The sequence below is a fragment of the Phytophthora infestans genome, genomic scaffold (genome assembly GCF_000142945.1).
Source record: "Phytophthora infestans T30-4 supercont1.5 genomic scaffold, whole genome shotgun sequence".
Lineage (NCBI taxonomy): Eukaryota > Oomycota > Peronosporomycetes > Peronosporales > Peronosporaceae > Phytophthora > Phytophthora infestans.
The window spans coordinates 1,515,918-1,528,077 of NW_003303754.1; the positions used below are offsets into that span (position 1 = coordinate 1,515,918).

A 12,160-nucleotide genomic window follows, 5' to 3' on the forward strand; every position below is an offset into this window, starting at 1 on the left:
TTTCTAGGGCTTTCGCATTGCTAGCTTTGAATAATGAATGCGTTTGTCATGGCAATGTCGACGAGACCAATACACAGCGTATTGATCACCCGGATCGAGCGCTAAATGGAGTAGCGCTGTAGGTGGAGTTCGTCGTGGACATTATCTCCGCCCATGGCCTCATGATAGCATTTCTCCAGTTGTGGGCACGGCATCCTAGACACTGCCCCGCCTGGTTCACGTCGGCCCACGAGTGTAAGCTGCGTGGAGAACCCCGTTACAAGAAAACGTGACCGGCTTATTGTCCATCCAGTTCAATGCAATAGACTTTGGATGGCTGCGCTACCGAGCAATGCGGGATTTGCTTGGGATGTTCCGTGTTGTGATCGGAATTGTACTTACTGTGTTGTATTGTTTTGGTAAAATTAATATTTACTGTGGCAAGACTGACATGGAAGAAACAGCAGTTGCTAACCTTCGCTATTTTCTTCGAGGTAATCCTGCGCAGCGACTGATACGCACCTACAGCAACTATACTATCCCGTTGTCACACAAGCTCTTAGCAATGGGGCACATACATGTGGGAACGATTCGGAGTGATTGCAAGGGTGGTGCAAAGAACTGGGATTCAAACAAAAGTGGCGTCCTAAAAGTATGTCTAGAGACACATTTCGGATCATCCGAAACAAACCTTTTCCTCACCTGGAGCGGTACGCTGTCTTAGTACGACAGGTCATATAGAACTTGGTACCCACTTGTTGGGCTTGTTAGCTAATCACTGTCGCATAGGATTTCGTATGTGACGCATGGTCACCATGCCTTCGTTGAAAGTGACACGGACACCGAGCCGATAGGTGCGAAAAAAGTCTTCTGGAGCGCTTGGATAAAATTGGAATCTTGAAGGATCTATCACCACAGAAGCTTGAAGATTATTGTCGCTGACGTACAGATGCCGTGCAATGTCTTGAAAACGATCCCGGCTTAGAAACTGGCCGAAAGCTCCTCGCGACAGTGCACCCTCTGTCCTTGTTATCCAATGGCGGGTTAGATTTTCACGGCGCGGCTCCAATGATCTTGCAATCAACCGCCCGATGTATCTTACCGACATCGCTATTCCGGATGTGAATGATACTTTTCCGGATACTACTGAGGAACCTGTTCCCGCGGTGACGACTACTGTAGCTGAATTTGGTGCCGGAGCCGGTGCAACTGCTGGGCGATCGCTGCTTAATACATTCGATTCGGACGACTTTTTGGAAGATTTCTTGGCGGCGAAGGTGTAGCCTCTTATCAAGCTGGAGTGATGGTCTCTTTTGCGGCGCATATCTTGGAAAGAGAGGCTGGTAGCCTTCCCCCCATGATTCTTATATAAGCAGCCCTAACCACTTGTCGAAAATATCATGTCTCAACTCCCACAGCTGCTACAATTGACTTAGTAAGATTTTATATCTAGCAAATTTCCATATGCGGATTTTGAGGCCGTCCGAAATTTGTTGCGGAATACGCTGAATATTATTTATCGTATATTTAAGTTCCGGAAAATCCGTTACAATCGTATTTCTTACCCTAATTAAACAAGTCAGCTTCTAATTTTTTTGTCCATCAGTAATTGAAATAGCATTAGTTGGGATATTTGCAGAAACATTTCCTGCTTGTGTTTCGATAATAGGTATTTATTGGACTAAATCAATATGACTCGATCTAAAGATCTACAACACTGCCGAATGGCCCGTTTGCCTATTACTATCTCTTTCGAAAACTTTGATTTTTCTTAAGTTTTAAAAGAATATTAAATATATATATTTTTAATTGTTTATTAAGCTAATGAACTAGCTCAAATTAACTAAAACAAATAATTAAAAGGGTTTATAAATGACAGCACATTTTTTCAAAATCGTCAGTACTAACCGAAGTGAAGTAGATAATTAAAAGGAGGACATATCTTTATCAAACAAATACCTCAAAGTTTTCAGAATTTCAATTGTCAGCGGATTCTCACCCCTTTGATAGTTGATAAAGCGCATTACTAGAAGCGTGCACACACAAAAGGATAGAATGAATTTGACCAGGATCCCGATTTTTCTCCAAATTTTGTTGTGTTTCATCCAAAACTTGCCCTTCAGCTACTGCCGCGCAGTGAAAGGGCTGGTGGTACATTGACCATCTGCGTGCAGCCCAGGTATCCGCCGTTGGTACTGGCACCTAACACGACCGCCGACAAAGCTTGTCATCGACGTGATATCATAGATCCCGTTTAAAACTAAGGATGCTGGTATTACATACAAAGGAATCCAAGGAGCAAAACGTTTCGTTTACTCGAATGCAGGATGGACCGGCAACCGTGACAACAGACGCTCCGTGAGCGGCGTCGACACCATTAAAATAAACGCTTCCACCTTCTTTCTCCAATCAAATATCTTTGAGCAGGTGTCGCAGCCACCGCATTAATGCAGCCTATGAGCGTAACGTACTCAACCACAGTCGAGCTCAGGTGCGACCGGTTTCTAAAACCTTGATCGCCACATCAGGGAAGTATGAGCAGTGATGCTTCCGTGGCATGGCGATACTATTGCGAAACACCGCTCGAAGAACCATATAGCATTATTCCCTGGTGTGGCAATCAAGTTTTCAGAAACAATGGCAGGGCCTGCATGATTGTAGAAATGATCTACTATACAGGAGCGTTAGTAGGTGTATTGCATGTAGGAGGTGGGTAAGCAGGAAGCTAACAAAGGCTTAGCCGAATCAAGCTCACATTCAGAATTTCGTTCAGATCCTCACAGCGATAACAGGTTAAAACGTGGGGGACACACAAAGAACCTGAAGAATTAACCCACTACCAGTACATGAATCTAAAGCTTACGAAGTCTTTCACTACGCTGTCCCATAGCAGCACGTAATACATTTTGATGAGGCATATCTATCCTAGATAGCTACACAATTACGTTTACCCCATTTATGGATTATTCGCAATACAATAAGGCTCTTCTGCTTTTGACGCATACGTGCTATTAATGATAGAGCGCTAGATTGGGTACTAAAGGTCAGTGGCCGATCCCGTCTGGGTCACACCACTTTCGCTGCTACAGCGCATCCATGTTTTGATCATGCCCATCGAGCAAGTTGCTTTGAACCAGTTATGCGTCTATCGAGACGCTTGTGCAAATACATTGTTCAGCACAACCCGAATGACCTGCTTCCTTCGCGACCACGCCCACAGATTCACATCTTGTTCCCGCTGCGGGCACCCCTCATACGTTTGGTCTAGCTCTGCACTTACTGGCCCTAGCCGAGCTTAACTACTGACCTTTTGTCTCCCCACTTTAGTGGGAGGCGCTCAGCGCCTGGTGACGCTGTCACACGCTATGATACCGCTTCGAAACAGGATGTGTCCAGTCGTAAGCATCCACAGCGCCAGGGTATTCCTGCCGGGGTACAAACTCAAATACCATGCATTTTGAGAGGAAGGGTAACACCTCAACTTCACAGGGTACATAATACGATCCTGGCGTCTACGCGCGCCACAACGCCTTTTACGGGATAGCGGAGCTCACCATGCTCGCTGAGCAGAGCTGAAAGAGGTCTTGCCTCAGCTGGACTCTCCGGGTAGGGTCAGCTCTTGCCAGAACGGCGTTTGCATCATCTCGGCGTCTACGCTCACACGACGACTGCGTTCACGGCACGAGTGCCCACATTCATCACCAAGCGATCGATCATGAAGAGATGATCCTCCTTATGTATAGGTTGCAATCACCAAGGCTAACTCACAGTCAGGTCTCGGGCCTTGAGCGTCACGGCTCTCAGCTTCACTCACCGGTACACGAATAGGTCTCAGACCTGGAGAGTTTAGTCGCTCAGCTGAACGTTCACCTTGGCTTGCTCCTGCATCTCGAGTACTTCGCTCCGCGACCTGTGCCTCCGCGACTTGCCGCGGACCCCCCCCCTGCGGTTGTAGCACTTGCTGCCCGTGGCTGCAGCGGTGCTGCCGTAGCTTTAGCGTTAGAGAAAGACGTTGGGATCATAAAGTCTATAATACAAAGCTCCCTGGGGCTCAAGAGTAATTAGCTCGAAATAACTATTTTGCTTCAAAATCCGAAGTGTTTTATCTACTTTCAATGCGGCCAAGCCGTTTAGAGGTAAATTTATATATATGTTTAACGATCTAGTTTAGTTAAATCTAATCAAATGCATAACGTGTGGCTTTCTGCCAGCATACTTAGAGAGATTGCTAGCTCTACAACCTATGTACTGAGCATTTGTTAGCTCTCCGGGTACTCCTTACCCTGTGTATGTGTACCACACCGTGTAACCCCGTTTACCCCCCCCCCCACTAAGAGGAGAACATCCTCGTTCTTGAAACTTCCTCAGCGAGGTCACGCCTTGCCAGTGCATCGGAGGTCGCTGCTTGCGTACCGCTATGTAAGATCGCAAACGCATTCGCATCATTGAGGCCCTGCTCATCATCCGGTGGACACGATCCAACCACAAAAGATGTCAAGACTACCCCGCACGCGCCGCGTCTCCCAGGTGCTTGCCAAACGAATTAGAGCTAGTCTCTTGACTCATTACAGTCGCAGGCAAAAGCTGAGCGGCCGAGCACTCGCCTCACAATGAACGGTCAGAGGTTCAATCCCAGAAAGGCACAGCCCTCTCGTTCCACGAGCTGTTGTTCAAGCTTCTACAAGCTGAAGGGCATCGCTTTTTTAGCTCAGTGGTCGAGCACTCGCTTTGCAAGCGAGAGGTTTGTGTTAAATCTCACTCGAGCCCACAAATGTTGAGCAGTATCGCAAATGCAGCAAAGCTGACAGGTATCGTCCTCGTAACGCAATGGAAGAGCATTCGCTTCACAAGCTAATAGTCTGTGGTTTGATCCCGCCCGGAACACACCACCTGCTACAGCCTCCCTCCACGTTCGGACGCTCATTATGAACAAGTTTCTGTGAAACACACGCGCGTCCATCGCGTTGTTTGGTCAAGAAACGCAAAGCGTCAACATCCATCGGGGCTATGTCCCAACCCCACAAGGTCCCTACCTCCTGCTCCCACTGGGAGCACTGCGGCTCCTACATCGAGCCAGTTGCTCTAGGGACTGGTCAGAGTCTGAGCTACGCTACTGACCTGTAGACACCTCGCACTACTGGTGGGAGGCGCTCGGAGCCTGGCGAATCGTTCGCAAGCCCTGCTGACGCGCTAGCAGGGGATGGGTCAGATCATACGCATCAACGACGTCAGGACAATCCTCACGGATAAGCTCTTCGACCTCCCATAAGTCCTGTAAATGAGGGTAACTTCGCCACTTCACACGGTACTGAGTACGACCCTGGCGCCGACGTCGCGCCACAAGGCCCTCCACGAGAATGGGGAGATCACCGTGATCATCAAGTAGAGCTGGGGGAGGCCTAGCCTCAGCGGGATACTTGCGCTGCGAGTTCCCGTGCACTGGAACAGCGTCTCGACGTGTGCCTCCACGACGCGAACGTTTCCGTTCACCGCCAAGCAGCTAATCGCGACGAGATACTGCAGCGGGCAGACTCCCTCGAGACCCCACACACGGCTCACAACCGGATAGCTGACTTGGAGCGGATCGTCACTCGAGAAATCCATGAACGGGTCTCGGACCTGGTGCGCCTTGACGCTCAGCTCTACGGCATTCTTGTCTGGCCCCTTAATCCTAAGCACTTTGATTTGCAGTACGTGGCTCCACCACCTTCCGTCGAGGCGTCAACGCCTCCACGAGCACCCTAACAGGGCCCTGGTACGGCTTGAGCAAGACCACATAGAAGACCGGATGTCCGCATCATCTGCGGAAGGTTGAGCGTGTACGCCAGGCCCTTCTGCCCATAACCTTGAAAAGTCCGATCGACCGATGTCTAAGTTTGGGCTTGAAGACCGCGGACACTGCATGTGTAGGTAGTTTTGTTTTACTTTTAATAAAACAAGGTCCCCAACCTTAAACTCTTCAACATTGCCTCGGCTTCGCGCATCAGTATGTTCTTTTTGCAGGTCTAGGCTTTCGGCCATAGCGTCGCGTATCTGACGCATAACGCTAAGACTCAGCGAGACAAAGTCATCGACTTGTTGCGAGCTGCAACAGGGCTGATATCAGCAAGCTGCTCAGCTATCCCCCCCCTCTAGCCCCTGAACCTCTGCGTGGTAGCGTCAGCGGGACGCGAGGATCTGTTAAGACATTCACATAGAACTGAGTGAAGCATGTCGATGCATGCACCGCATTGTTCAGTGCGACCACGACGAGTGGGGGAATCTGGCGCCAGCCTTTCGGCACCTCAGCGCATACGCTTCGGAGGATGTCCTTCACAACGCGGTTAGTGCGTTCAGTATTGCCATCGGTCTGCGGGTGATCCGCTGTGGACACGTCCAAACGGACGTCAAGCACCTTGAACAAGGACGTCCAAAACTTCGCAGTAAAGTGCGGGTATCGATCCGAGCCTAGTACCTTCGCAAGCCATGTTGGTGAAAGCCACGGTCTATGAGTAGCAACGCTGTACCTTCACCGTCGACGGTATCCGGCACCACCGCTAAGTGAGGCATCTTCCTAAATCGGTCAACAAAGACCACGATGCTTGTGCTGCTCGCCTTAACCTTCAGAAGGCCGAGCACAAAGTCCATACTGATGGACGCCCAACATTACGTGGGGACAGGCAAGTTTTCCAACGGCGCTGCCGCATTCTTTGTAGACTCGTGCGTTGACACGTCTAGCTCGTGCGTACATAGGTGCTCATCTATTTGTACAGCTTGAGCCACCAGTACATCGAGCTCACCGAGCCATATGTCTTCTCACGACCCAAGTGTCCACCGACGGGTGTATCACGAACCTCATAGAGGTTTCGATACTTGAGGTCCTCATCATGAGGATCAACGACACGAAGAGTGTCCTCAGTGCTAGTGCTGTAGTACAGCAGGCTACCATCGAGAGTGTATCGAGGTAGCCTCGCGTAGGCGCCCAGACACTTTTTTGTCAAGGTCTTTAAGCTCATCGTTCCCCAGAGCTCGTAGAAGGGCTACGTACATGACATCCTGTGCATACGCTACGCGTATAAGCTCACGTATGGACGACATCACTGTCGTGACATGGGCTAATTCGTAGTCCGGTCTGCGCGAGAGCGCGTCGGCCACTACATTAAGCAGCCCCGGCTTGTACTTCACCTCGCAGTTATACTCGGCGAAGAATGAGAGCCATATCGCCATTCGCTGGGAGAGGTGTGGCGTCTGTGATGCAGTGCGTAACGACGCCTGATCAGTAAATATCACAAGAGGCTTAGAGCCCAGCAGGTGTACCCTGAACTTGACTAGAGCATACTTAATGGAAAGTATCTCTTTGTCATGAACTGGGTAGTTCTTCTCCGCAGATATAAGCTGGCGAGTTTCAAACGCGATCACACGTTCGCGCCCTTCGGCGTCTGCTTGTTGTAACCCCCCCCCTAGCAAAATCGGAGGCGTCGCAGATGATGCTAAACAGACGGTACTAGCGCCTGAAGAAGGATCTCCTTTACAGCGTGAAAGGCTTCGTCGAGTATGACATCCAAGCACCACGGCGCATCCTTCTAAACCAGATTCAAAAATGCCGACCCATCTCCGTGTCATTCGCGCTGTATTTATGCAAGTAAATGGCCAAGCTAAGCCACTTGCGTAAGTCCTTCTGGTTCTTAGGAACATGCCAGTCCACGACGAGCTTGACTTTGACAGGATCTGCCCTCAAGCCACGTTTCCAAATGAAGCAACCGAGGAACGGTATATCCTCTGCGCCGAACACGCACTTCTCCAAGTTGGTATACAGCGCATTAGTGCGTATGCACTCAATCACCGCACGTATTTGGTCAATGTGGGTTTTCACGTCTGCCTTGACGTGCTCAGCACGGCTTTGGACGAATATATCGTCAAAATATGTTTGAGCGTATGCCCGATGGGGCCCGAACAGCTGCGTCAAAAGACGATTGAACGTCGCTGGTGCGTTCGACGGCCCCTGAAGCATCACCAGTCACTCCCAGAGCATACCGTCTGGAGTACTCGCCGCTGTAAGCAAAATATCGCAAGCTCTCATGCGAAATTGCCAGACGCTATCGCCAAAGTCGAGTGCGCTGTACAACGTACATCCTACCATGGTTTTGACAGATACACTAGCGAGGATTTGGGCTCTGTACTAGAATGATGGCTGCATTAAGCTTATTGAAAACATGAACAATGCGACACTTAACGTTCGACTTTCTGACACAGAAAGTGGGTGTCGAATGCGGAATTTAGCTCTCACCCGCCATCCTGGCCTCGTGCTTCAAACGAAAGAATGCGTCAATGACGTCACTCCGCTCTCGTAGCAAAGACCATTGCCTTGTCGCACAGCATTTGGTTTTACGAACCAGGTCTATTTCATGACACACGCCTTGATCCGGAGGCATGCTCATTGGTGGGCCCTTCGTGACAACGTCTCTATACTCCTTCACCACAGGGCAGAGCATATACGCCGGATCTTTCAGGATCGTTGGTCCACTTCCTACGCTCAGAGCATTATTGCTGCCCGCTAGGACGATAAGTTCAACTCCTTTTCTCCTCCTCAGGTCTTAGCAAGAACACTTCGGCTAAACTGTCCGCCTTCAAGGCTTCGCCGAATTCGACAGCGGAATCTCGTCCAGCTGTAGCAGAGCATCCCCCAACGGGCAGAGCGTTAAGGCTGATGTCACTTTCGGCCTCCCTCGTCACTTTATTCTCGCGTGTATACAGCTGCTCACAGCAGTCCTGTGGACCCTGTGGACACGACCTCCGACGTCACAGACGCCCTGCGGCTTCTTCTCCTCTCCACCCGCGGCCGAGCTCGGTCGATGAGGGGGGGGGGGTATCTCCGTCCCCACCACCGGGTGCAACAGTATCATCAGTTATCAAAGGAAATGTAGTTCACTCGGCTGATATTCAAGCAGTCTTGGACCCTTACCCAAAGCCCTAGGTGTCAGCGAAGCTGCATCCTCTGGGCTGCCCCTGAGATGCCTCGACTCGCATCTCACCGTGGCCCTCGAGCCGCGCAGCGGTATACCATCGACCAGATTCGTATCACTCAGTGAATTACGCGCCCCTCCGCGCTTGTCTGCGCCAGGACGCAGCCGTTGGACATGGAACCGACCTGTACCGCTCAGCTTATAACACGCTGCACCATGTAGGCCCTCATACAGCAACCTCGTTCTTATCCAGTTCAGCAATGTCAATGTCCACCACACCGCCTCCGTCTCGGCCTCCTGCTCGAGCCAAATGCGATTCTGCTTCTTAGCATAGATGTGTTCATGACCCACCAAAGTTTCACTAGGACAGGGTGCGTAGCACGTGGTGGATTCGGCCTCCAGGCGAATTATGGTTCATAGCGCTCCAGCCATACCATGCCAAGGATGCGATTATAACTCGAATCCAGATCTAAGACCAAGCAGGGTTCTACCCTATCGAAATTTTCGAACTTTACACCAATCGACGCAGCCAGTAGTGCCCCCGTCGGAGGCCGGATTTATATTGAAAATCTGATTGGCACTTCCAGTGCCTCCGCATGCTGCTGGCACCCTTCTAGAGTAGAGTGACGGGCGTAGTTGTCCGACGTTCCGGGGTTGCGTAGTTGCCCTCTACCCCTCGAGATGCAACGGAATCCATATCTTTCCTAGCCACTCCTTCCGCGCCTACTGGGAGTTGCCGTTTCCCGGCGATGACCTGGATGGCTAGATTGCCGCGACCCCGTCTTTATTGCGGAGATGACAATAACCCTGTAGTTTCTAATGCTCTTGCACACATAGCATCGTCGCGTGCCTGGGCGCCGCTCCACAGCAAGACGGTCGACTTATTTATCTTCAGCATTGCTGAGGCCCATTGGACCCAGACCGTTCGACGAGCTCGCCGTACCAGCGATCCAACCAGGTCGAGCTGACCTTAAGTTATGCTCGGCAATCAATGCCACATTCACGTCCTCTTCGAAAGCGTTATGGGTGTACGCGGTATAGCTCCGCTCGAGCGTCGCTCCCACCAAGGCCCTCCATAACCCAGTTCTGGAAGAGGGCCCGCCGCTCACCCGGCTATCAGAGTACTAAAATCTTGGGCATAGTCCATTAACCCTTTCTTACCCTGTCCTGAAGCAAGGAACCTCGACCGAACACAGTTCTCCCGGTTAAGCGGCAATATTGTAAGCCAAGCTGATGCTCAGCAGACCCCAAGTAGGACATGCGGCGCGATAGACGTGCCGCACGTTAGTGCCCACTAGTGAGCACACTCTCCATACTGGGAGATAACCAGCGCCACGTGCAGATGCTCCGACTGGAGCAGGGTTATCCCCATGACCATCTGGACCTCGCCGATCCAGAGAATGAGGTTCTCTCCGTCCTTCTTCTCGAAGGGTTTCACGCTACTCATGAGCGGCTTCGGTCCAACAGACCCGGCACGCGTCACGCATCATTGACGCCGCCATTGTGCCGCTCATCCTCGCTTGGCCATAAGAGCGCGTTCTCGTAACGCGAGAACGATTTCTGCCTGTCGGTGACCACCTCCGGTTTTTTGCGACGCACGACGAGCAACGTCCTCTGGTCCAAGAAAGGGCGTAAGCTTAAAAAGCGCGTCTTACTGAGAATGGGGCAGTTTCACCAGCACTGGGCGCTCCATCCTTACAGAGGCTACACTCAGATTGCACAAGACGTGCAAAGGTAGAGAGGCTGTGTGGAAGAATAGGGCAGATACCAATAAAAAGATGGCCGAAAGCATACTGGTTTAGGAGGATGCGGCTACTTGGCTGGGCATTACACAATGGCAGAGACTACGTACACCGTTTTTTTCTTGACTGTGTACCTGGTGCACCGCTCCGAACCGTCTTACACAGTTTGAGTTCATAACCGGGTCAACGGACTGGAAAGTCAACGTTGGTGCCGCCATCTGATTATGAGTTTTTCATGCATAAGCAAGTCGATTTTGGACGAAGTCGGTGCGTCTTCGTGTTGAATAGAAACACCTTACAGGAGTGAATGTCGGTGTCAAGTGAGATTTATGAACTGAGAGTCATTTTCCTCTAAGTATTGATGATGTTTGTCCCCAAGTCGAAAAGGTGCTCGCCCCGTGCCAGTTTGCTGACGTTTTTTATTATGAAGACGACCCAATTTGTAAAAGAAAGCATGCTTACATAGCAGTTATTATCTGGCTAAGATATCGGTAGCGATAGATCTGCATTGCAGGACTAATTTTTCCTTCGAGGTCACTTGACGCGAAGTCATATCCGAGAATACACAGCTCAAAAAACATTAGAACGAAGACACCGCAGTTGTAGTTATCCAGTTGCGTGAGCCACTGGCATCGCGTGAATCGAAATCGCTTTGGAGACTTCCGTTGAGGTAACCGAGGAAGCAATTCACTCTTCAAGTACGCTCGAAGTTGCTTGAACCTATCTCCAGCTTGCTGGGGATCGTAAACCTTCACCTCGTTGGAATTAAAATCCACAGTCACAGCGCACCAGTCATTAAGCCCATAGTTTATCGCCGCGAAAAAAAGGAGTCTATCCTTGTCGAGATTCATACTGGTTCTGGCATTTTCAAGGTCTTTCCAGACTGCTTGATGTTTTATGGATTCGACGTCGAAATTGGGGGAGCGAAGCACGTCGGAAGGAATCCTAAAACCATAATTTTGTCGCTGTTGCGCTTCACAATTGCTTCCACCGCGATATCGAGACAAGGCCCTTCGATCATTGTTTTTCCACACAGCGATGTCGCCAGTTCGAGCCTGGCAGGGAGCACTTCTTTGCCTCTTTTTGCTCTATCAGCGTCTGCTATCTCTTACGGCGTTTACACGACCCCCACAGCCTCTTACGCTCCAATGGTGGATCGCATTTTTCACTATAACATACTCGACTGGCCCAGCTCTGTGAAGCGTTCGAATAGTAGATATCACCTCACCCTCAGAGACATTGCGTGCTTCGTGGTAGGTCTGATAGATCTCTTGGCTGACGTCGTGGTTGTGCCCGGTTTTCTGTCCGGTGATGCAAACCTCCCGATTCCCAGTTTCTCGTACACATGCGTTAATCTAATTGCGAAACAAATCAGTTACAGTTATTTTTCACTTTGAAGACTTCACATACCTGGGCAGGACACCCGATTTTTCTTGAATGTTGGCTAGGGCGCGAACCTTGACCTCTGTTAGACCGTGGCTTTCCAGAATGTGTACA

At 50.4% G+C, this 12,160-nt stretch overlaps 1 pseudogene across 1 annotated transcript; it reads left to right on the top strand.

The window, feature by feature from the left end:
• Positions 1 to 4,792: 4,792 nt before the first annotated feature.
• PITG_25911 lies at positions 4,793 to 4,863 on the top strand (annotated as a pseudogene). The gene has a single exon. The product of its transcript is annotated as a tRNA-OTHER (tRNA).
• Positions 4,864 to 12,160: the final 7,297 nt, after the last annotated feature.